At 43.7% G+C, this 25,649-nt stretch overlaps 1 protein-coding gene across 1 annotated transcript in view; it reads left to right on the top strand.

Annotated features, from left to right (window-relative positions):
• Window positions 1-1,070: 1,070 nt before the first annotated feature.
• The window catches only part of FUT8 (fucosyltransferase 8), a 282,501-nt gene continuing 257,922 nt past the window's right edge, over window positions 1,071-25,649 (top strand). The window contains exon 1 of the mRNA XM_065402719.1: window positions 1,071-1,221. The gene's annotated coding sequence lies outside the window, so the exon portion shown is untranslated. The remainder of the gene's footprint in view (window positions 1,222-25,649) is intronic.

The following is a 25,649-nucleotide window of genomic DNA, read 5'->3' as shown; positions in this document are numbered from 1 at the left end:
GGACCACAAACTGTTGCTGAAGGTGCAACTAAGGTTATTTTGGGGAAGGAAGAGAACTTACACATCCACCTCCTGCAGGCAAACTAAACGTATCTGAAAAAAATTGCAGGTTTCACAGGAGATACAATCCAAACAATAGGTGATAGGCTGCCCTTCCCCACACTGCTCCTGCTGCCTGGGATGGCACTAGGATTGCCAACCTTCCAGGAATTGTCCTGGAATCTCAAGGCATTAGATGAATCTTTAATTAAAGATTTCATGTGATGAAAGCTTCAGGAATAGGGCCAACAAAAACTGGCAACCCTAGATGGCAGGATGCACACACCCTCACGCTCCTGAAAAGTCCTCCCTTCCCCTCCCTTCTGCTCTACCAGGCTCCAGTCAAAAACTGCAGCACCTGGCAGCTTTGCGGGCTGTGGGAAACAATTTTTGGGGCAAAAATGTCAGGGGATTGGTCCTGCTTTGAGCAGGGGGTTGGACTAGATGACCTCCTGAGGTCCCTTCCAACCCTGATATTCTATGACTCAGCCACGCCTCCGAGCCTGTGTCCGCTGCAGTCACATACCCGTGGCAGGGGTCCCCGCCCGGCAGGCTGAGGCCACTATCAGACCCTCGATCAGCGAGCTCTGCTCCGGCAGCTGCCCCTCTCCGCCCTGTACGCGGGGCGAAAGCCCTGGCGGGCGGCTCCCGGGTGCGCAGCGCTGGGGAGATGCCCCGAGGGCCGGTGCTCAGTCAAGCCGTGCCCCAGGCACAGCCTCGCGGGGATCCAGCCTGTCTCCGCCGGGCAGCCGCGGCCGCGCTGTGCGAGCCAGCGCCGAACACCACCAAGCACGGCTCGCTGAGTCTGGGCCAGTCGCAAGAGCGTCATGGATGGCGCATGCGCACTGCCAGCGGCTAGCGCTGTCTGCCCAGCTTAACCGAATCCCTCCCCAACACGAGAAGCGCCGTTTGCCAATTGAGCGCGCTCACAGGCTGCCAGGCTTTGGTGCGCGCACCCGCTCAGCACTCTATTCCTGGAGCGCGCTCCCGCTCCCTGACGCGCGCTCCGTGCTGTGTCTCGCGCCCCCTCGCTCAGTCAGTCGGAGGCTCCGTTAAGCGACGGCAGGTTCCTGTTTCCGTATTTTCACCCCCCCCCACACCCGCATCCGCGCGCCGGCGCCTCCTCAGAGCCGGCACCCGCAGCAGGAGAGGAGCCCGCGGGCGGGCGGTGCTGCTACTCAGGTAAGGGGGTGCGGGGGTCCGGGTGAGGAGCCGATTCGGGGCTGCTCCAGCTGCCGCTCCCCATCCCTCCCCGGGCCTGGGCTGTGGAGGCTCGAGCGACTGCCGGCGGTGGGGGAAGGGGAGAGCGACCCCCGCCGGGTGCCAGGCTCCCCGCGCGGTGGCACGGGCCGGGGCCTGAGCCGCTCGGGAGCAGGGGGCTGTTGAACCCCGGGGGCGGAGGGGCCGATGGCCAGAGCACGGGGAGCCGCGTGCAAGTCCCGAGCTCCCGCAGCCCAGCAGCGGGTCGCAGGGGGAGTGCGGAGCGGCGTCCGCGGGCGGAGGCGGCGCTCCGGGGGCCGGGCTGCCGCGGGGTGCGGGGAGGGGAGCGCTGCTGTAGTCCTGCGCGCCGCAGCCGCCGCGAGTGAAGAGGTGGCGGCAAACTTCACTCACCCGGCAGATGCCCCGGCCCTACTGTCCGTCTCTGTAGGGTGAAATGACGAGCAGAAAATGCTGGTGGTGGGAGTGGATCTCCCGTGAGTCCCCTTAACGTGAAGGGCCCCGGGGAACCCAGAGGAGTGACTGCCCCACGAATCCGCTCCGAAGTCAGTTACTGCCGGGCGCTTGCCCACACGAGGATCTTTAACCATGTTCCACCTCGTATTAATTTACAGGAGTTGTAGTCTAGACAAGGCACTGGTGCTTGTTCCTAGACATGTTTAATTCTAGGGATGCCATGGCAGTTGACTGTTTATGGCAGTTGACTGTTTATGGCAGCACCCGCTGTGTGCTAGTTGCTTTCCAAACACTCAGAAAGGATGGGCCTTGTTTAAAAACACACACAATGTAAGGACAGACCAGTAAACAGAGGTTAGGGGAAAGGGGACTAGGGTAGTCATATTACCTACAACTTATTACTCCAGTCATCTTACTTGTTGCCTTGTGCTCTCAGGCAACTGTTTGTTTATATCACCTTGTTGTCTCATTATTTAGATAACATATATAGCACTTGAGTGCAGAGGTCCAGACATATGCTATATGTTGTAGGATTGGGCCTTAGACTGTAAACTCTTTGAGACAGAGACTGTTTTTGGGTTTGTCTACACTATGGAGATTATACTGACATAGCTATGTCAGCATAGCCTTATAGTGTTGACACAACTTATCTGACAGAGGGATTTTTCTGTCGTGGTAGGAACACCACCATCCTAAACAACGTGAGCTATGTCAAGCACTCTTCTGTTAATATAGCTATGTCTACATTGGGAGTTATGTTGGCATAACTATGTCAGGGGTATGTTTTTTTTTTTTGTTTTTTTTTTTACACCCTGACTGACTATGCCCATATAACTCTCATGTGTAGACCAAGCCTATGCATGTACAGCACAGAGTAGAGTGGGGCCATGGCTTGCCCATGCTACCCTATTGATGCTACTCCAATACAGATATTATATAATAATAAATGTATGTTTGGGAACATACTTGTGTTCTGCTTATATTAGAATTTACAATCATGTTTAGTTGGTGTGTTACAGTGGCATTTTAAATAATTTTCTATCAGTTTCTAGGCATTGTCTAACGGTCAAGGGGATACTTCAAAATGGCCATTTAGAAGTGAGGTGGTTCTTGGGTTTCACAATATTATCAGATCCATTTTTTGAAAATCATCCTTATCTTAAGTAACGAAAAACTCAAAGTTGTAAACTGTATGGGCAACTATAAAGGCAGTTGATATTTGCTGGTTCCCTGTGTGGTCACTAAAAACAGATTTTACAGTAATCTTTTTACATGTATTAAAGTTCACAATCAACAATATTTATATAGGTGACTACAATTTGAATCACAGTCTTGTATTTTTAATAATCTGTATTTGCTTGGATGCTGCAGCTGTACAAGCTTGTACACTGCCAAAGTTGTATGAGCACTTGCCTAAAATAATTTCAAGATGAAATCATTCTGCATTGTTCAGCGAAGCAGTGTTTTGCTGTTTCCCCCCCCCAAATACACACAACAAACCAACCAATTTTTCCATGTGTAAAGTGTAATTAATTATTCATATTTCTGAGCAAGCTATTCAATAATGAGGATAAAGTAAGAAGCAGACACTGGAATGCTGAATTGCACAAGTTCAGTATCTCAGACACAGACAACTGGAGATGTGTATCTGACAGCTGAAAAATGTAAGGTGTCTTAAAGTTGTAACTGCTTTTTCTCGTGTTGCTTGCTTTGTTTAGAATCTTGTCTGAGTAAATTAGCTAAGCAACTGAAAGGAAACTTTATGATTACAAGAACAGGTGTAAAACATCTTTATACTTGCTCAAGAACGAATGGATTAATTAATTAAAATCAGCAAGGATACTGAGATCCATAGAAACAATGAGGAGTCCTTGTGGCACCTTAGAGACTAACAAATTTATTTGGGCATAAGCTTTCATGGGCATCAGTTGCATCTGATGAAATGGGTTCTAGCCCATGAAAGCTTATGCCCAAATAAATTTGTTAGTCTCTAAGGTGCCACAAGGACTCCTCATTGTTTTTGCTGATACAGACTAACACGGCTACCACTCTGAAACCTAAGATCCATAGGGTTTTACTAGTTTCTGTAACTAATTTTAATTGTTTATGATCACTGTATTAAGTTTGCAAACAAAAAGATTAGTTTGAATGTATAATGGAATTGTGTTGATGATAAATATTTTAGACAGTTCCTGAAATACCCATCTGATTAAGGAAAGTTTTGATCTGTTCAGACCTATTGTAGCTGTATAAATGAGTGCCCTGCTTACCCGTTATATTTTAGATTGAATGAATTTCAAAGTCTTGTTTATGGATTTTGGATATTAATTTTGTGATCATTCTTTTCAGCATAATTTCAGGGATTCAGTGATATCTTCTGAAAGAAATAGTTGAATTTGAGTACTTAAATCTTTTGTATAGTCAGAGTTTAAAATAAGAAGTAATTACAGTATTGTTAGGCTGGTCTGGAGGGGGAGCTAGTGCCAAAGCAAAATATAACTTAATTTATGCTAGAATGGTTCTAAAGCCTGCAGATCTGTTTCCAGTTTGACCATGGGATATACCAATACCATAAAGAAAAGAAATGTAGATGATTTACAGTAGACCATTCAAAAAACTGCACATCTCTTTCCAGTTTGATCGCAGGATGGACAGTACAATACAATCTAATACAATAAAGAAATATAGATAATGCATACTATATCTGAATGTTTATAATGTATCTGTACTAATGATTACTATACATCATGTAAAAAAGTGATACATATGCATTATATACACATACATATTATATGTGCTTGTGCGCGAGTACAGGGAGACAAGCACACACCCAAACTCCTCTACTAACAGAACATTATTAAGGTTACAAAGTCAAGCACTCACAGGTTAGGAAATGCCGGAGTTAAGATTGGCTGTACAGCCTTAATTCAGACCCTTGTGCATATGCATTATGATACAATCTTTAATTACATGATCACATACTATTTTTCCACAGGACCCCCAGCCTCATTCAGTGCACAGGATAAATCTGCTCTGGGGATAAATCAAGGTTGAGTAGGAAAGTTAAACTCTTGTCTTGTAGGATCCCATCTTCATTTGTTGCACAATTTGGAACATGTGTAACAAATGAGGCAAAGGTTTGTAAGAAGAGAAAAAATGGTGTCTCATGGTTAAAGCAGATGAATGTTGCCCTGGAGAATTGGATTCTATCCCTTCCTTTGCTACAGAGTTTCTGTGTAATGCTAAGCAACTCACTTAAACCAACAGAGGGTCCTTTTTACAGTATAAATGGTTACTAATTGTGTGTTTCTCATTTTCTGGGTGCCTGACTTGAGCTCCTGGGGTCTGATTTGCAGAAGTGTTGACAGCTGCAGTTGAAGTCAATGGAAACTGTGCTTCGAACATATATAGTGCTAAATAATCCTAAAAAATCAGATTGGGCACCCAAATTTAGTGGATACTTTTGACCTTGATCTCTTTGTGCCTCAGTTCCTCATCTGTAAAAAGGGGATGATGATAACCCCTCACTTCAAAGGGCTGTTGTAAAAATAAATTTATTAATGTTCATGAAGCACTCAGATACTGTAATGATGAACATCATAGAAAAGCCCATGAGGAATCTGATAAATTTGTTTTTAGAGCAGGGTTTGAATAATATGCGATAAAGAAGGTATGGAGCCACAAATAGAATAGTGTGGAAAAAACAAAATATCAAATAGTTAAGCAAGCACCATTCGTCCTATGCACTGAATGAGATGGAGGTTCTGTGGATAAAACGGTATATGATCATATAGTTAAAAACTGTTTCACAATGCATACACACAAGGAGGCTGAATTAAAGTTTCACAGGCAACATTAATTTTCTGGCATTTTCTAACTTGAGTTTGTAACCTTAAAAATGTTTGTATTATCTAATTTCCTAGGTTTAAAAAAAAAAAATTGAAAAAACAAGAATTTCATCATTTGGTGGCATATAGACACCGACATGAGTCATCAGTAGGGTTGGAACCTTTAGATCAACCACACAGACCTCTGCCACTTGTGCTAATAGAATAAATGATAGCAGTATTAGGTGTCATCATCAATGTGGACTAGTGCTAGAGGGGGATGAGACATGCTTTTTGCCAGTAGATTTCACAGTTGTTTGCTGACAGCAGAGGACTGGTGAGATGCAAGAATCTTGGGTCCCATTCCAAGTTATGGAGAGGAGTGTGTTCTAGTGGGCATAGTCTTCTGTTTATTTCCCTCTCCCTGCTCCAAACTGTGACCCCTTCTGATCTATCCCTTACATTCTGTCCTTCCTGTCTCTTCCCCACTTTGGCACCTCATCCCAATCCTATTCTCCTCACCTAACCAGTCCCAGTCTCTGCTCCTCAGGTTTTCATCCCAGCCTGTCTCCTCTTCAGACACCCAGTCCCAGTGTCCTCCTCTAATCCCAGTCTCCTTGTTTAGCCAGTTCCAGTTCCCTCCCTCTTGGGCTTTCAGCCAGTCTGTTTCTCTCCCACATCCTGGTTGCCAGTTGCCCATCCCCTTTGGATCCCAGTGCCAATCTTCCTCCCAGGCTCTTTGGCCAATCTCATTGTCCTGCATACTCCCCGCAGCTCCTTGTCCCAATCTCTTCTCCCAGCTGGCCCCGGTTCTCCCCCCACACCACAACTCCTCATCATGTCACTGGTTCTCCCCTCACACTGGTTCTCAGCCCCATTCTCTTTGCCCAGCTAGTCCTAGTCCCCCTCCCCCATCCCACTTACTGTCTCCCAGTCTTCTCCTTACACCATTTCCTTTTCTGGCTCCTAGACCCTGCCTCCCAGTCCCAGTTTCCTACTTCTATTTCTCCCCCCCCATCTCAGCAGATATAGCTCATCCCCGCTGTGTTCATATTGGACAGCTTCTTCCTCCATGTTTCATTGAGAGCAGTACACAGGAGAGATGTGGCTCCCTGCTTTCATTTCTGGGGCCTGCACCAGGACCCAGCACAGCCTGCAGCCTCCCAGAGCTGTAATTGCAGGGGAAGTCCTACTCAGTCCCCTGCAGCCCAGGCTGGAGCAAGCTCAGTGCAGATGGATTCAAGGAATTTGCTAAAATTATATAGTCTCTACTGTGCCAACTTTTTTTTTTTTTCCCCCCCCCCCCCCAAAAGCCAAATTTGGGCAGATTTTCACAGGAATGGCAAAAATCACATCCCTGACATAAAGGCTACTCCTCCTCTGACAAATTTCAGGTCCCTGATCCAATGCATTGGGGTGCTCAAAGAAAAGGTTGCCATTTTTTTTCAGCCTGGGCAAAACAATGTATTTTTCCCTAGCTTTGTTCTTGAAAACATTTGAACTGTGTTTGCTGATTTTTTCCAAAACCGTTCAGCCTTGGGGGTACACTTGGAATGGAAAACTTCAGCCTGAAAGGCTGAAGTTTGGCAGAGTTATATTCAACTGAAAACTGTTTTATAATAAGGAGTGTCTGCTAACCTTAATAGGTGGTACTGCCAGCCTTGCCTATAATTAAGGATAAGATTATGTCACGGAAGTTACAGATTCTGTGACTTTCAGAGACCTCTGTGATGTTTTCAGCTTCAGCCCCAGGGTGGCAGGGCTGGAGCTCTCAGCAGGTGTGGGGACCACAGAACTCTCAGCCAGCGTGTGGGGGAGGAGCTCCTGGCGCTCTCAGTTGGCACGGATGGTGGGTGGGCCTCCCTCTCCGGAGCTGTTGGCTGCTGCAACAGTGGGTGCTGGACTCCCCCCCCCCCCCCCTCCTCTCGCACTGGGGCTCAGGCTCTTCCTCCCCCTGTGCTTGATCTTGTAACATTTTAATTTCCAGTGGGAACCTTTTTCTGATGATGTAATACTGTTGAGAATTGGTGGTCAATTCTGAGTTTAAAATTTCCCAATTTAAAACGTTTGTGTGAAACTTGTCCCATTGTTTGAAATCTTGTTAACCCACACTAGTAATCTTAAAAGGAACATAAAATACAGGGTTCTGGGGGAAGGAGAAGAGGATATTCCCATGTTGTTAGTCTGACCACATTTTTGTTAAATATCTAGTCTTTAAATCATAAGCATGCCTGAGGCAAAGTGCTATTATTAAATGACTGTCAGGAGGTGCTTTAATTGTGATGCAAGCTGCCATCAGCAGAGATATTCAACTGATACTTCACTGAAGATCTCAACACCTCCAGTGGTTTGCAAGTAGGGATCCCAAGGTCTCTTTGTAAGTGGTGTTTTCTGTAACAAAGCATAGTGAATTACCAGGGGATCTACAGGTATCCGTTTTACCTAGTTCCTTCTAACATCAGCCAACATGAAAATGTGATCTACATAGTTTACTTGTTTGCATATTGTGATATAGCAGGGCCAGGGAGCAGTGGGAGAGTGGTAGAAGGGAGATATACAAACCCTAGGCTAATTAAGGTGTGGTTCCCTGTAGACTAGGGAGGGTTGCTACAGGTTAATTGGAGCACCTGTAGTCAATTAAGGCCCTGTCAGGAACCTAATAAACCCCCCTGCTTCAGGCAGTCAGGGGGTGCAAGGAAGGAGAGAGGACTGGAGTTTGGAGGTGCATTGCTGAGACTTGTAAAAACAGAGAACTGAAGGAAGGGAGACTCCCTTCCCCAGCATCAAGGACCGAGGGTAACCCTACCAAAGAGGGTAAGAAACTCGCAGGGGTTGAGAGGGGCTGGGGCTCAGTGTGAGGAGCAAACCCAGAACCCTCCCCCACTTCCCTTCTCTACCACCTTCGTGCCTGAAGAGCAGGGGCAAGGGGTGGTGTTTTAGCCCACCACCAACAAAATTTTGTCATAATAAATAGTGTTCAAAATAAAATGGAATACTTCACAGCTGAATACAGAGCTATACAGGACAATTCTGCAAGTCTAGAATTTGAGGTCTGCATTGACACTAATTACCCTGTGATGCACATTCAGAAAAAAAGTTGGTATGCTTCCACAAAATTGGAGTTGCAGTTCTACAGCATTCTTTCTTTCTTTGTCTGCTTGGTAACCTTATAGTGCTAAGGTGAAAGTAGTTAGTTTCTTTTAGGGCAGTCCACTAATTGCATTAATTAACTAAAAAAATTAATCGCAATTGCAGTTTTAACCACACTGTTAAACAACAGAATACCAATTGAAATTTATTAAATAATTTTGGATGTTTTCTACATTTTCAAATATATTGATTTAAATTACAACACAGAATACAAAGTGTACAGTGCTCACTTTATATTATTTTTGATTACAAATATTTGCACTGTAAAAATAATAAGAAATAGTATTTTTAAATTCGCCTCGTACAAGTACTGTAGTGTAATCTCTTTATTGTGAAAGTGCAACTTACAAATGTAGGTTTTTTTTGTTTGTTACATAACTGCACTCAAAAACAAAACAATATAAAACTTTAGAGCCTACATGTCCACTCAGTCCTACTTCTTGTTCAGTCAATGGCTAAGACAAACCAGTTTGTTTACATTTTCGGGAGATAATGCTGCCCGCTTCTTATTTAAAATATCACCTGAAAGTGAGAACAGGCGTTCGCATGGCACTTGTGTAGCCGGCGTTACAAGGTATTTACGTGCCAGATATGATAAACATTTGTATGTCTCTTTATGCTTCAGCCATCATTCCAGAGGATATGCTTCCATGCTGATGATGCTCATTTAAAAAAAAAAAAAAGTGTTAATTAAATTTGTGACTGAGCTCCTTGGGGGAGAATTGTACGTCTCCTATTCTGTTTTACCCACATTCTGCCATATATTTCATGTTATAGCAGTATCGGATGATGACCCAGCACATGTTGTTTATTTTAAGAACAGTTTCACTGCAGATTTAACAAAATGCAAAGAAAGTACCAATGTGAGATTCCTAAAGATAGCTACAGCACTCGACCCCAGGTTTAAGAATCTGAAGTGCCTTCCAAAAATCTGAGAGGGATGAGGTGTGGAGCATGCTTTCAGAAGTCTTAAAAGAGCAACATTCCAATGCAGAAACTACAGAACCCGAATCACCAAAAAAGAAAATCAACCTTCTGCTGGTGGCATCTGATTCAGATGATGAAAATGAACATGCGTCGGTCCGCACTGCTTTGGATTATATTATCGATCAGAACCCATCATCAGCATGGACACGTCCTCTAGAATGGTGGCTAAGTACAGTACTTGTATTAGATGAATTGAAAAATGTTATTTCCCTTGTTTTTTACAGTGCAAATAATTGTAATAAAAAATAAATATAAAGTGACCACTGCACACTTTGTATTCTGTGTTGTAATTGAAATCAATATATTTGAAAATGTAGAAAACATCCAAAAATATTTAAATAAATGGTATTCTATTCTTGTTTAACAGTGTGATTAATAATGATTTTTTTTAAATTGCTTGACAGCCCTAGTTTCTTTTAAAGGTAGAATAGTTGGAGAGAGATTTAATAGTGAAGAGTGTTACTCTGACAATTTTTACTTTGTAGAATTAACAATTTTGTAAAAGTTTTTGGAATATTGTTGTGCATATCTTGTGGCAGACGATTCTGGTTAGTTTGGTTAGTTGCATAATTTTTTCTGCCCAGGATATTTCTGCTAACCTTTTTCAAATATATTGTCTATTATAAAAGTACTGTAATAATACAGGTTAGTGCTGTTCCAGCTACTTCCTGATATCTTTCGTTAGCCTTTTGAATTACAGTACTTGGATTAAACTTTTCAATAATTTAGTTAGAATTTATATAACAACAAATCAGTGTTTTTATGATGAAAATAGTGTCCTTAAACTCTTTCAGATCTGAAGACTTTTTGAAACCTGTTGTTTTGTATATATACACATTTCTATTCAGACATAGAAGCAAGTTTTATGAACAAATCAATAGCATGAGCTGCATGTAGGAGGTGAGCATGCAAAGGTTACTTTTTTAACTTCCATAATTAACTGTTCTCTAGAAAATAGAGTGGTTGGGAGTGTAAGTCTTAATACTTTGTTAATAGAATAAACATGCATCTGCTGTGGGAAAAAAAATGGTCCAACTCTGTATACAAAAGCCTAGAAATTCATTGTACCGCTGCTGAGCTGTGACCCTTCAGAAAAGCAGATAGTTCACATGTGCTTTTGCCTCCACATAAACGCCTATCAAAAACAGCAATTAATTAAATTGGCACATTAACTTTCCTCCTCATGCTTGGTGAGTATAAAAATGCTTTTGTTGAATAAGAAAAAAAGTGACTTGTTGCAAAAATGTGTTGAAGTATTAAAATTGACAAGAGCCTTGGAGGTCTCTCTTCACCTTCCCTATCTTTCATTTTGACATCACCATAAGTAAGGAACATACTTGAAAAATCATTGAGACAAGCAATTCAGTGCAGCCAGAGCTTCTGATAACCTCAGCTGTGCTTGGAGAGGGCCCAAGAGATTCAGTATCATAACTAAACATTTATGACTAGACTTTGATTGTGATATTAAATAGTATAAAAAAAAAAGTTACAATATTTTATTTTTCTTAATTTTTGCATAATGTGTAGTAATGCAAACAGGGCCGGCTCTAGGCACCAGTAAAGCAAGCAGTTGCTTGGGGCGGCAAATTTGCATGGGCGCAAGAATCCAGCATGGGAGCTGAGAACCAACAGGGGGCCCTGGGAGCTGTAGTTCCTTGGTTAGCTCCCTGCCTATAGAGCCAGCCCTGGAGCAGGGAAAGAACTACATTTCCCAGCAGTCCCTCGGCCGCGATTAACAGGAAAGGGAGGGGGAAGGAGTGTGGAACTGAAACCTCATGCTGCAGCTTGCTGTGAATGGTAGGGACAGAGCCAGCTCTAGGTTTTTTGCCGCCCCCCACCCCAGCCCTGGGCTCCCCCCACACTTCCGTGTTGCCCCAGCCCTGGACTCTCCCCCGCCCACACCCCCTGCTGCCCCAGCTCTGGCCCCCACCTGCACCCCCCTGCTGCCCCAGCCCTGGGCTCTCCCCCCACCCGCATCTCCTGCCTGCCACCCCAGCCCTGGGCTCTTCTCCCCCCCCCACCCGCACCCCCTGCTGCCCCAGCTCTGGCCCCCACCTGCACCTCCTGCCGCCCCAGCCCTGGGCTCTTCCCCCGCCCCCACACCTCCTGCCGCCCCAGCCCTGGGCTCTCCCCCAAAGAAAGAATTGGGTGGACTAAATGGACAGTGCACCTCTTTATCTGAAGCCTAGCAAGGGAGGTATGTGGATCCTACTCGAATTTAAAATGAAAAGTAAGGGAGGGGAGGCTCTACTATGACCTGGGCAGCTTTAGATACAGTACCAGGCACATAGGAGGATTTACACTTCTGAGCCATGGAAGCAGAAATTGACTTTTCTTTTCAGATTTAGCTAATATTCAGAAAGAGAATCTAGCACCTGCCTTCCAGATTTGAACACCCTCAAAATTCAGGAGTGCTCAAGCTCAATTTGGGCAGCTGTTACTTCATTTCTCCCAAATCAAATATACTGATCCACTGTAACTTGCTGTAGAAAAAGTAGAATAAATTGAGCAAGAAATGCTTCCCAGTGGTTATTAGGACTGGAATTGCTATTTTCAACAGCCATTGCTTTTTTTTTAGTTTTATTTGTTTAAAAGGAAGACAGTGATATTGCACTGGCAAATTCCCCATAGAAACAAAGAATGGAACAAAAGACTAATAAAGGCACACCAACTTTTCCTCATTTATGTAGGACAGCCTTATAATATGCATCCAGATATCCTTCAATCACACAAGCTGAAAATTGTTCCATTTTACTGCAGTTCTGTAACCATATGGGAACCAATCCTGTCTGTGTTCTGTGCACATCCAAAATTCCTGCTGAATGACCCGCCCTGGGAGTGAGTTACCAGCGACCCAGGGCTGGGGCTGCAGGAGGGTGCAGTTGGCGGGTGGGGGGAGAGAGAGAGAGCCCTGGGCGGGGGGGGGCAGCCAAAATTTTTTTTGCTTGGGGCAGCAAAAAACCTAGAGCCGGCCCTGAATGCAAACAGTACAGGAATTCCCATAGCTAGGGCCCTACCAAATTCACGGCTATGAAAAATGCATCACGGACCATGAAATCTGGTTTTCCCCCTGTGAAATCTGGTCTTTTGTGTGCTTTTACCCTGTACTATACAGATTTCATGGGGGAGACCAGCGTTTCTCAAATTGGGGGTTCTGGCCCAGAAGGGAGTTGAGGGGGGCGTACCAAGGTTATTTTAGAGGGGGTCATGGTATTGCCACCCTTACTTCTGCTTTGCCTTCAGAGCTGTGTGGCCAGAGAGCGGTGGCTGTTGGGCCGGCTGCCCAGCTCTGAAGGCAGCACCCCGCCAGCAGCAGCACAGACATAAGAGGGGCAGTACCACAACACCCCCCCCCCCAATAACCTTATGACCCACCACAACTCCTTTTTGGGTCAGGACCCCTACAATTACAAAACCTGAAATTTCAGATTTAAATAGCTGAAATCCTTAAATTTGCGATTAAAAAAAATGCTATACATGAAATTGACCAAAATGGACCATGAATTTGGTAGGGCCCTATACATGGTAAATTAGACCAGTACTCTAGTCAGGTAAACTGTCTAATAGTAGCCAATACCAGCTGCTACAGAGGAATGTGGCAGGAACTATACTGTGGACAGGTTATTACGTAACTGCCCATAGTGAAAACAACTTCCAATTCTCCCCAATAATTAGGGCAATTGGGACTTACAGTATTTCAGGTGAAGGTTCCTAATAGTCTTCTTTAATCCTAACTAACCTAAATTATTGCTGTCTGAAAGTTTTGTCACTCCACTGTTCATCCACTTGATATGTTCAAAGAATTCTATTAGAGAAGCATAATTTTCCTTTGCCAAAGTAGTGTTTGCTTGTCCCTTCCACATTATGACTAATGTGTTTTAAAATCTGTTTTTAATGATTTTCAGACAATTTACCTTGTCCTGACATAAAGTTCTACTGGTCCGTGATTTCTAGGCTTATCCCTAGCACTTAAAAAAAAAAAAAAAAAAAAAAAAGTAGGTAAAACATTTGCCTGTTATCTTCTTCTAGCCCTCCTGTATAGTAGCAGGTTTTACTGATGGAATGCCACCAGCCAATGATTGTCATCAGTTACTTTACTCTCAAATATCTTCAAATTCTGAAGGAATACTCTCTGGTTTTGGTTATTTGTTGCTCTTTAGTTTATCAGCTTGAACCACCATCCTCCTTTTATTTTAAAAAGCACTTAAATTCCTGACAGTAGCTCATCTTTATTTCAAGAGGACCTCGGGAGTAACACAATGGGTTCTTATATCTCTGGTGTTATTACCTCACCATCCCTGTCTTGGCACCTGGGTTTTCCTCTTTGGTTCTGCAGTCTTCATTGCTCTTGCCTTCCAGCCAAAGAAAAGGACACCCCTTCCAAGTGAAAAAGCCCAAAATAAAGAAGTATTCTCTAGACTCAGTTCTTCACTCTTGCTGATGCAGGATTGCCCTCCCTGGCTAAACAATGTCTTCATCTTCCCTGTGCTACAGATGCCTTCTTTTTTCTCCCTGGGCTCCAGTAGTTCTTTACCCTGTTGACGCAGGTGTTTGAAGGTGCGTTCCTCCTGTCTTCTCTGGAAGCAGAAGCTCAACGCTCCTAAACAAGGACTTACAACAGCAACTAGCCTCCATCCCACCCCAGTACTATATTGTCTCAGCTTTTCCTTCTTCCATCATACCCCTTTGCATCCTATTGTCACAGGACTTTTCAACAACCCTGTAATTGGGGTCCGAGTTTCCTAAGCTCTCTTGGCAGAGAGCTGCTCTCCAGATTCCATCTCCCCTCGTCTTTCAGTACCACCACCTGCTCTCTGTTGATGTCTCTGAGCTCCTCCTGGCTTCTGCAGAAAATCTCACCCAACATCTTGATCCAATCCTGGTCTCTGTCCTTCTGAGCCAAGAACAACACATTATATAATTCTGGCACAGTCACATGGCTCCTGGGTCATATGACCTGTCTAGGACTACGTCTCCCATCAGTCCCTCTTGGAAAAACATCTCTCAGAATTCCCCTCCTGTAAAGGCCAAAATCCCCAATAAAAGGCTGATGGGTGGTGCCTGTTCTTAATAGAGCCAGCATAGTTATCTCTTCAACATACTCACTGATAAAGATGGATGTAAAACTTCTTTGCTGTTTCCTTCTCTTCTTTAATTGTTTCCTTTATCCCTTGGTAGGAGTAAAATAATTACCATGATTCATTTGTATTGCAATAGCAACTGATACATCAGCTGCTTGGTAAACTAGATGGAAGCAAACAATAAGCATTGCTGTGCAACCAAATATAGTGTCATGAATCTAGGAACAAAAATGCAGGGCATACTTATAGGACGGAGGATACTATCCTGGGAAGTAGTTATTGAGAGAGACTTGGGGGTGTCCTAGTAAATAATCAGCTGAACATAAACTCCCAGTATGGTGCTTTGGCCAAAAGGCTAATATCCTTGGATGTATAAAAAGAAGAATATTGAGTAGGAGTAGAGAGGTTTGACGCTGGTGCGACCACTCCTTGAATATTATCTGGGTCTGGTGTCCATGATTCAAGAAGGTTGTTAATAAATTAGAGAGGAGCCATGACAATAAGTAAAGGATAGGAAAACATTCTTTATAATGATAGAATCAAAGAGCTCAGTCTATTTAGTTATCAAAGAGAAAGCAAAGGGGTGACTTCATCATTGTCTATGAGTATCTATATGGGAACAGCAGTCTGATAATAAAAGGCTCTTCAGTCTAGTAGACAAAGGTATAACAAGATCCAGTGACAGGAGGTTGAAGCTAGACAAATTCAGACCAAAAATTAAAGTTCATGTTTTTAACGGTTGGGGTAATTATCCATTGGAACAACATATGTAGATTCTCCATCACTGGCAATTTTAAAACCAAGATAGGATGTTTTTCTAAAAAATATGCTCTGGTTCAAACAGGAATTAATTTAGGCTAGTTCTGTGGCTTTTTTTTTAGAAGTCCCAGATGAACATTTACATTTAGAAGTAATAATAATGGAGAGAATTCCAAATGTAATACATTTTTCTTTACAGTATAAGAGCTTGCTAGCGGTTCAAAATGTTTCTTGAAATGTCTCTCAAAATTCTGATCATAACGTTTTCCTAGTTCATCTGAAATGAAGGTCTCCAATTTAAGCTCTAGTTGAGCAGTTAAAATCCTTCTCTAATTTATAACCCTACGCAGCCTAAGTGGGAATCTGGGGACAGATTTAGGAGTAGAGTTCCATCCTTGAAAATATTAGTGGTATAACTGTATTGACGAATGGCTTAATAAATCTACCTTGATTAAGGAAGATGGAATCATTTTAGTGATGGAGCCTTTCACTCCATGGAGGCTAAACTAGCCCTTAATCGGAAGGTGGTTGTCAAGGTCAGATTGAGGCACACTGGAGGGACAGTGTGGAGAAACAGGCAAAGTAACTGCCAATATGTATCCATTTTGGGGCTAAACGCAGGATGGCACTCTCCAGGGCTTTGTCTGGCTCCTTTAATCAACATTACATCCATTTGAACTAGCCCATTTACATCTTTTTATATGTTGTCTTTCATTCTAATGTCCTGATAGTTGTACACTGATTAAAATCAGTGTGTAACTTTAAAAAAAGGTATTAGTCTCTCACCATTAAGTAGGGCAGAAATTACTAATTTGTAAAGAGCCCCACATAAAAGAAGCATCAGATTACATGCCTAGCAAAATAGGCAGAAGACAACTAAATATCTAAATATTTGTTTACCTTTTATTTGATACCCACAGTACATTTACCTGCAAAAAATCCCAGCACCATGTCCAGTTATTTTCAATATTAACATTTGATAGATGTGCCTGGTCTGTGAAATATGTGTAATCAGAGATTTCACTCAATTTAATAGAATCACTAGAAACATCATGTCATAGGTGTTGTAATGATGCTCACTCTGTAATATGGTAACACTGTGTTAAATAAATCTGGTGACTATGGTACATCTACACAGCAATTAAACACCTGTGACTGGCCCAGGTCAGCTGACTTGGGCTGGGGCTGCAGGGCTGTAAAACTGCTATGTAGATACTTGGGCTGGATTTCGTCCCAGAACCTGGGCTCCAGCCCAAGCTTGAATGCCCAAACACTGCAATTAAACAGCAGTATCGCCTGAGACCTGTGAGCCTGAGTCAGCTGACATGGGCCAGCTGCTGGTGTTTAATTGTAGTGTAGACCTACAATATATTCCTGTATGATGTCTCTTTAAACAAAAGCTTATTGTTGTAATGATGATTGTTTTGTTTCACATTTTTACATGGCAAGGATTAATAAACCTGCTAATACTTTCTTAATTAAATAGTTAAAAAAGCATCAGAGGAAAAAGAGAGAGTAAGCAGAGATTGCTAATGGGTAATGGGTAGTCAAGGTGAAGGATAAGTGAGCAAGCATAACAATTTCAGGAAAAACCTTCATATGCTTAAAAGGCCAATTAGCAGTGGATTCTTCTGAATCTTAGCACTTATTTAGTCCTTTTATTATAGTGACAATGACTCAAAGAGAGAGTCACAACAAGATGCTTCAGCACTGGAGCAACTTATCAGATCTAGAGACAATCAATATAGCACGTGCGACCATTAGGACTTCTATTTTCTGTAGTGCATAAAAATAGGTGTATAGTTGTGTGTGTGTGTGTGTGTGTGTGTGTGCAATATTCATGAAGGCTGAATATTATGCCTAGGGTCCTACCAAATTCATGGCCATGAAAAACACATCACAGACCATGACATCTCTTCTCCCCCCCCCCCCCCCGTGAAATCTAGTCTTTTTTGTGTTCTTTTACCCTAAACTATACAGATTTCACCGGGGGAGGGGGGGGAAACAGTGTTTCTCAAATTGGGTGTCCTGATCCAAAAGGGAGTTGCAGGGGGTGGGGTCACAGTATTGCCTCCCTTACTTCTGTGCTGCCTTCAGAGCTGGGCGGCCAGAGAATGGCAGCTGCTGACTGAGGGCCCAGCTCTGCAGGCAGCAGTGCAGAAGTAAGGGTGGCAATACCATACCATGCCATCCATACTTCTGTGGTGGTGCTGGCAGTGGCTCTGCCTTCAGTTCTTTGACTTTAGGAGGAGAAAGCAAGCTGGGATTTGACATTGTAATAGTAACTGCAGTCACTAGTAAGGTGTGTAATTTTAATTGTTTTTGTTTTATTTCCTTTTTTATCAAACTGATTAGAACCCAGAAAGAGAGCTTAAATACTGCAGTTTTAAAATAACCCTTTGTAGTCTAAAGGTTATAAACCATTGGTATTATGTAAACAAAAATTAAAAGGAAATTCTTAGGCTCAAGGCCCTTACTTCCTTTTTGGTTTTGTTTTGTTTTACCATATGTATTCTCTCTGACTTGTATTGTTCAATCCTTTCTTTCATTGTGGGAGATGAAGGATTTGGTAATGGTAGAATTTTTCTTTTTTTGTGAATTGGAGGGAATTGATGAGTTTCCCTTTAGCCATGGCAGGGATCAAAATTTCTTGTTCTTTGATTATTGGTCCAAGTTCCTTGTTCATACCTTGGTTCTCTCTCCTCTGGACTGTTGTAATATCCTTCTCCTTGTCTTGATAACTCCAAAGCTGCTGCTTTGCTCATTTAACCCTCCTTATCATATCCCCCAACTAGTTCTTTCCTCATCAAACACCTGTTCCTTGCTTTCAGGAGCACTGCAGAGCTTCACCATGTCTACATTTCTGCCATAGTTTCTATTGCTTCTCATCTTTGGCCTACAATTTGCCAGCTGTTCTCAACTTGATATACTCTCTTTGTGAGTTTATTTTTCATCCTGTTGCTGTGCTTAGAAAAACCTCCCTGTCCCTATTTGGAGTTCTCCACCTCTGAATCACTCCTTTTAAACCCTCTTCTTTTGGCTGATTTTCTGCAGATGTTCACTGCTCTGTACTAGTACTCCTCTGTTGCTCTACTTTTATCTCATATTGAATGGTCCATGTTTTCAAACTTCATCCACATTTTGTGTCATGTTAATTTTTTGTTGTTTTTGTCTTTGGCATCCCTTCTCCTTATTTTGTCATTCTTTAATGTTAATCTTATTTAACATTTTAAAATATTTATATATTTACCTTTTAAAAAACTTACAACAGTATATTAACTTACAGAAAGAGCAGAATGGACAGAGTCCATACAAAGAAAATTCATTCTGTGTTCAAAAAGGCAATGATTAAATGCTTTTCTTCTAAAGTTTTCCAAAGTTACAATTTGAGCTTTAGTCATCATTTAGACCCCTCCCGCCCAAAAGTGAGGGGTCACTGTATTGGAGTGTAGGTTAACACCTTGTTGATTTGTATGAAATGAAAACTGAAGGAGAAGATAAAGAGAGATGAAAAATAAGAGACTGAGTCACAGGAAAAGAATGGACGTCTAATAGGTGAATGAAGAAGTGGCAGAGTATGGGGCCACTTTAACTTGGGAGATGTTGAGCTACATTTTTGCTGGTCTGCTAAAATATTTCTGTCCATAGTAGGTTGCTTAAAATATGTTTACCATCTTGCTTCTCTCTTTCTCTGACCCCCCAAATGTTACATCATGATTTTAGCAGCTGATATCTATCTCAAGATCTGCTGGTTAGAGATGCCCATATTTCCAGTGTAATGTAGCACCCTTATCTCCTGAGTAAGTACCCCCTGGTCAGTTAGCCTTCATGGTGATGGACATTCTTCCTAAGTTCCTCACTTCAGAGGTAGATGTGAGATCCCTCCTGCAATTTTTTTTTTTTCAAGTGGAAATGGTTTTTTTGTTGTGGTACTACAACTACACTGAGCACTCAACATTGCAGATGTTGGCAGATAGAGGATTCCTCAAGGTTTTCTCTGTGGGTCATCCTTTCTATGGACAATATTTTTTGCCTTTTCTCACCCTCTCCTTTCAGCTTAGCACGAGTTCTGGGAGGGAGAGGGGTCCTTTGACAGGATTTCAGGAGAACTAGTAAATACTCTCATTTCTGTGCTACTTCTACGCTGCTAATGGTTAAAGTGGAGGCTCAGTGCTCAGTCAAAGGGGCCTCCACTCCTATTCTTGCTCAGCTCAATGCCCCTGCCGCCCCTCTCCACTCTGCAGAAGCACTGCTTCTGGACACTTGAGGTTTGGGCTGGTTTAAACCAGGACCTGGCTTTACAGAGATCCACAGATGGTTGATCTCATGGTACTGTCTCCAGCCAGTGCTGAGCATGACCGCAAGACCCTAGTAATAGGTTAGAGAGGAAGGAAATTCCTTGAGTTTGGAAACCTGCACTTCTGTTGTGGCTGATTTCTTTTGCTCCGAATCAGGGCCGGCTCTAGGTTTTTTGCCGCCCCAAGCAAAAAAAATTTTGGCTGACCCCCCCCGTCCCAGCCCTGGGCTCCTCGTCGCCCCCCCCTGCTGCCCCAGACCTGGGCTCTTCCCCCCCCCCACCCACACTCCCTACCGCCCCAGCTCTGGGCTCCCTCATTCCTCCCCACCATTGCCCCCCCCCCACACCTCCTGCTGCCCCAGCCCTGGGCTCTCTCTCTCTCCCCCCCCCACCTGCACCCTCTTGCCACCCCAGCCCTGGGTCACTGGTAACTCGCTCCCAGGGCGGGTCATTCAGCAGGAATTTTGGATGTGCACAGAACACAGACAGGATTGGTTCCCATATGGTTACAGAACTGCAGTAAAGTGGAACAATTTTCAGCTTGTGTGATTGGAGGATATCTGGATGCATATTATAAGACTGTCCTACATAAATGAGGAAAAGTTGAGGTGCCTTTATTATTCTTTTGTTCCACTCTTTCTTTCTATGGGGAATTTGCCAATGCAATAATCACAGTCTTCCTTTTAAACAAACAAACAAACAAACAAACAAAAAGGCAGTGGCTGTTGAAAATAGCAATTCCAGTCCTAATAACCACTGGGAAGCATTTCTTGCTCAATTTTATCCTACTTTTCTACAGCAAGTTACAGTGGATCAGTATATTTGATTTGGGAGAAATGAAGTAACAGCTGCCCAAACTGAGCTTGAGCACTCCTGAATTTTGAGGTGTTCAAATCTGGAAGGCAGGTGCTCGGGGGGGGGGGGGGGGAGGGGGGAGGCAGGTGCTGGGGGGCTGTGGCTCTGCGGGGGAGCACGGCAGCATGTATGCAGCAGTGTGTCTGGCGCTGCGCGGAGCCAGACACGCTGGTCTGAGTGGCACGGTAAGGGGGCTGGGGGGTTGGATGGGGCGGAGGTTCGGGGGGGCAGTCAGGGGCAGGGAGAAGGGGGGGTTAGATGGGTCAGGGGTTGGGGGGGTAGTCAGGGGACAGGCAGCGGTTGGATAGGCATGGGAGTCCTGGGGGTTTGTCAGCGGACAGGTAGGGTGTGGGGTCCTAGGGCGGAAGTTGGGGGGGGGGTCTTAGGAGGGGGCAGTTGGGGACAAGGAGAAGGGAGGCTTAGATGGGGTCCGAAGGGGCAGTTAGGGGCAGGGGTCCCAGGAGGGGGCAATCAGGGGACAAGGAGCAGCGGCGCTTAGATAGGGGGTGGGGTTCTGGGGGGCAGTTAGGGGCAGGGGTCCCGGGAGGGGGTGATCAGGGAGCAGGGGGGGGTTGGATGGGTTGGGGTTTCTGTGGGGGGCAGTCAGACAGAGTGGATGGTGGCAGGGTGGGGCTACCCTCCTTCCCTGTGGAGTGTCCTATTTTTTGAATGTTAAAATATGGTATCCCTGCCTTTCCCAGAGCAGCTCTCCATTCACAGCAGGCTGCAGCATGAGGTCTCAGCTTCCTCACTCCCTCCCCCTTCCTTTCCTGTTGGTAGTGGCCAAGGGAATGCTGGGAAATGTAGTTCTTTCCCTGCTCCAGGGCTGGCTCTATAGGCAGGGAGCTAACCAAGGAACTATAGCTCCCAGGGCCCCCTGTTGGTTCTCAGCTCCCATGCTGGTTCCCTGCCACCCCTGCAAATGGGCTGCCCCAAGCACGTGCTTGCTTTGTTGGTGCCTAGAGCCTCCCCTGCTCCGAATATCCCAAGGAGAGCAAAAGTCCAGAGGACCTCTTCCTGCTGTGGCTTTTGGTCCCCTTTTGACTTTCCTGATTACTCTTCTTAAGGCCACTCAGAAGTTTTTCTCAATCCCAGCACAGAATCCCAGGTGGTTTTATATTTAAATGTTCTTTTGATGCTGACAGTGACCCCACACTGTTTCCTCAAGTAAAAAAGCTTTGAGTCCTGAGTCCTCAAGAACAATTAGGTGCCTTGCTCCACCTTCCTTGCTCTAGCAGTGGGCTCATGTCTTGTGATTGCCAGTGGTCCTGGATCCTTCTGTTTTCTTGGTACACCTTATGGTCCCTCAGCCCTCCCCCGATCTTGTATAATAAAGGTGAAACCTTCCATAAGAGGGGCCCAATCATTTTCTTTAATTTATTCCTTTATCACCACTAATATTGCCAAAATCATTATTATCAGGGAAGGCAGAACTCTCCTGATTATCCTCTGACCAGTACAACTCCAGTCATCTCTTGCAGTAGGATGAAACTGATGAGCTGGTGGATATTGTTCATTCTGATTTTAAAATAGACAACCCTTCCTCCCATGTTCCCTTAACTTGGGACCCTTTCCAGGTGACATGAAGGAAGAAAGGCAAATTAATCTTCTCAATACCAGAATCCCTGGAGAAGATTGCGTACTTTGAATATTCCATCTCATTCAGGCCCACTACTGTCACAGAAAGATCCTAATTCTAGTGGCTGGAGTGGGAGCCACAAATGATTTTATTGACCAGGGGTAGGCAACCTATGCCATGCGTGCCAAAGGCGGCACGCTAGCTGATTTTCAGTGGCACTCACACTGCTTGGGTCCTGGCCACCGGTCCAGGGGGCTCTGCATTTTAATTTAATTTTAAACGAAGCTTCTCAAACATTTTAAAAACCTTATTTACTTTACACGCAGCAATAGTTTAGTTATCTATTATAGACCTATAGAAAGAGACCTTCTAAAAACGTTAAAATGTATTACTGGCACGTGAAACCTTAAATTAGAGTGAATAAATGAAGACTTGGCACACCACATCTGAACGGTTGCCGACCCCTGTTATAGACCAAAAGATGAAGAGGTAACAAGAGGCTTTGTGTCCTCTTGACATTGCCCAATAATGGCATTCTAATTAAGTCTGGAGTTCTTAGAGTGGTTGCACATATCCATTCCATTGTAGGTGAGTGCACACCCAGTGCACGGTTGTTGGAGGTTTTTCCCTCAGCGGTACCCATCGGGGTGGCTGGAGCACCCTCTGCAGCTGTGCGCCGCTGCATGCAGGCATAAAGGACAGAACCACCTCCGACCCCCTCAGTTCCTTCTTACCACCTCTTCAATGTGGCTGTAGTGCTTCAAGCATATCAGCAGGGCAGCCAGCACTGAGATGTGTTGGGTAAGTGTGTGTGTGGTGAAAACAATTGCATGTTGCATCTTGGGTGAGATTCTATGCTGCTCTTAGAGGCACAGGATAGAACTCTGAGCCCAAGGGTGTGTGTGGTCTAATTTGGCTTTAAGGCACCTTTGTGCCCTCCTGAATCTGACCTGCTCTATGTCCCCCAGCATAATTTAGACAGCCCTGAGGCTAAGTTACAGTAGCCTGTCCCTGGCTGTCTGTGGGCCACAGTACAGTGGAAACTCGCAATGGTGTGTGCTACAGTTCTTCCCCGGACTTGCCCTTTCTGCCCATAGCATGCCACCCTATGCCAAGACTTGTGAGGGGGTCCTTGAAAGGCAGCCTTACAGCTCTCTTTGAGCTCTAGCAGAAATCACCCCCTGGCCAAATCTGGGACTTGTAAAGAATCTCTCTTAAACTGTCCCAGCCTTTTAAACTAGCATGAAGGAGCCAGAGGGGTGAGGATCTCATCTCTTGTGTCTACCTCTGAAATGGGGAGCAAAATGTTGAAACTCCATCAGCACTGAGTAATGGAGCAGCAGATACCTACTTGAAGTAAAATTTAAAGATAAGAAAAATAATTTTGCCTTTCTAGCCCTGATATTTTGGATATCATCAGACATTAAAACTGTCACTGCCCCTTCATTACAGTAGTACTTTTTAAAGTAATTTTTCTGGTCTTAACATACCGGTAAGTCCCAGCCCTTGGATTATATATAAAAACCTTCAAGCAAAGTGCTAGCTTGGAGGCATTTTTTGTTATACTGAAAGTAATTAAAGGGATGAAACTCATCCACTGAACTTTTAGAAAGGTTGAAAATTGGCTTTTAATCCTTCTGTAAATGTTTCCTTCAGCCTGTGGTACTGTTTGGGTTGCTGTTCATATAATTTTATTTTAAAGATGCACCTTGCGAAGATGCTTGAAATACTGCTTACAGCCTTTACGACTAATATTCCTTTTTACATCCTTACAGTTGGCATGGAATAAATAAGGATGCAGCCTGTACATAATAGGTAACTGAAAAGCGCTCTCATACCATATGTGACTTATGGGTGCTTTGATGTAAAGGGCATGGTTTGAAAGTAACCCCAAATTTCATAAACCGACTTGCTACTGCCAAACAAATCTCCTCAGTAAATGCGGAAACAAAGGGAGCAAGAATATCCTCTACCTATACCCAGTAACAAGCTATCTCTTCTCTTGAGGTTGAGGATGAGACACTTGAGAGATGAAACCAAGGCTGAGATTAATGGTCTACCCTGAATCCTTAAATTGAAGACTCAAGTATATATTTTTGTATATAACTTTGTCTAGATGCATGTTTCCCTAAGTTTGCAACTCAACATGGATATTAAGGTAGGGAACAATACCCTCCTCTAACTGGATTTCCATTGCATTATGTAAAGGTAACTTTAGAATCTCCTGCCAGCCCAAATAAATTGCACCATTACAGAGTTTAGTCTTGTTAATTTTTTTGCAAATGAAATTAAAGGCGTCAGCTTTGAAATTAAAAGAAACTAGAAAAAATGGATTCTACTGAACAACAGAAAACTAAGAACAATACCATCAGTCCTAATTACAACATATAGTCTTTATTCATTAGTATCAAGGTTTTATGGGAATAAAAAGCCCTAAATATGGGATCATTCATATCCTTATGTAAAAGGAAGAGCTAAGTGTTCTTACAAAAGGTTTGTGATATATACATGATTTCAAACTAGTTTTAGAAATGTTAAAATAGGAAAAGAAGCAAATTCTGACTGGTAATTATTGGAAGGGACAAAACTTCTAATTCATTCAGTGACTGGAGCAGTAACCACTAGCAACTGCTATAGTTAATATTGTGAAACAGTTTACTTTAATGCCTTATTTTCAGAGTTTTCTTTTGAGCATAAATTCTCTGTGCTTGATCTATTTTAAAATGATTATTTTCACCAAACATTTTGAGGAGCATTCCTTCAGCTTTTTTGAATTTGCGAGGGTGGAGAAGTGTAGTACACTTTTCCACTATTTTTAAACAAAACAAAAGACCCCTAAACATGCAATCTTTGGATGTTTAGTCTGTGGATTTCAGTGCTTTAAAAATTTAAATAAGCATTATTGACACCCCTTATATTTTCAATTTTTTTTATTGGAACCAGGAAGCTGTGCACATAACTTTTTGAAATTAGTACACCTCTACCCTGATATAATGCTGTCCACGGGAGCCAAAAAATCTTACTGCATTATAGGTGAAACCGCGTTATATTGAACTTGCTTTGATCCGCCGGAGTGCGCAGCCCTGCCCCCCCGGAGCGCTGCTTTACCGTGTTATATCCGAATTTATGTTATATCGGGTCGTGTTATATCAGGGTAGAGGTGTATATGAATAAATTTTATCCTTCTTTGAGTGCTTGCTCATGTCGATTCCATTTTGGGTGTGGGCGCACCCACATGCACGGTTAGAATTTTCTGCCTTGGGGGTATCCATAGGGCCAGCTGTGGCACCCTCTTGAGAGGCGCTCCCATGCGCCGCTGGCCCTGCACCCCCACAATTCCTTCTTTCCGCCCGTGGTGGTTAGTTGGACCGCCTTGCCTTGCTTTGCAAGAGCAGTAGTGT

The sequence above is a fragment of the Emys orbicularis genome, chromosome 4 (genome assembly GCF_028017835.1).
Source record: "Emys orbicularis isolate rEmyOrb1 chromosome 4, rEmyOrb1.hap1, whole genome shotgun sequence".
In the NCBI taxonomy this organism is placed as follows: domain Eukaryota; kingdom Metazoa; phylum Chordata; order Testudines; family Emydidae; genus Emys; species Emys orbicularis.
Note: the sequence above shows the minus strand (reverse complement) of the source record. Positions and strands in the feature narration are given on the sequence as shown.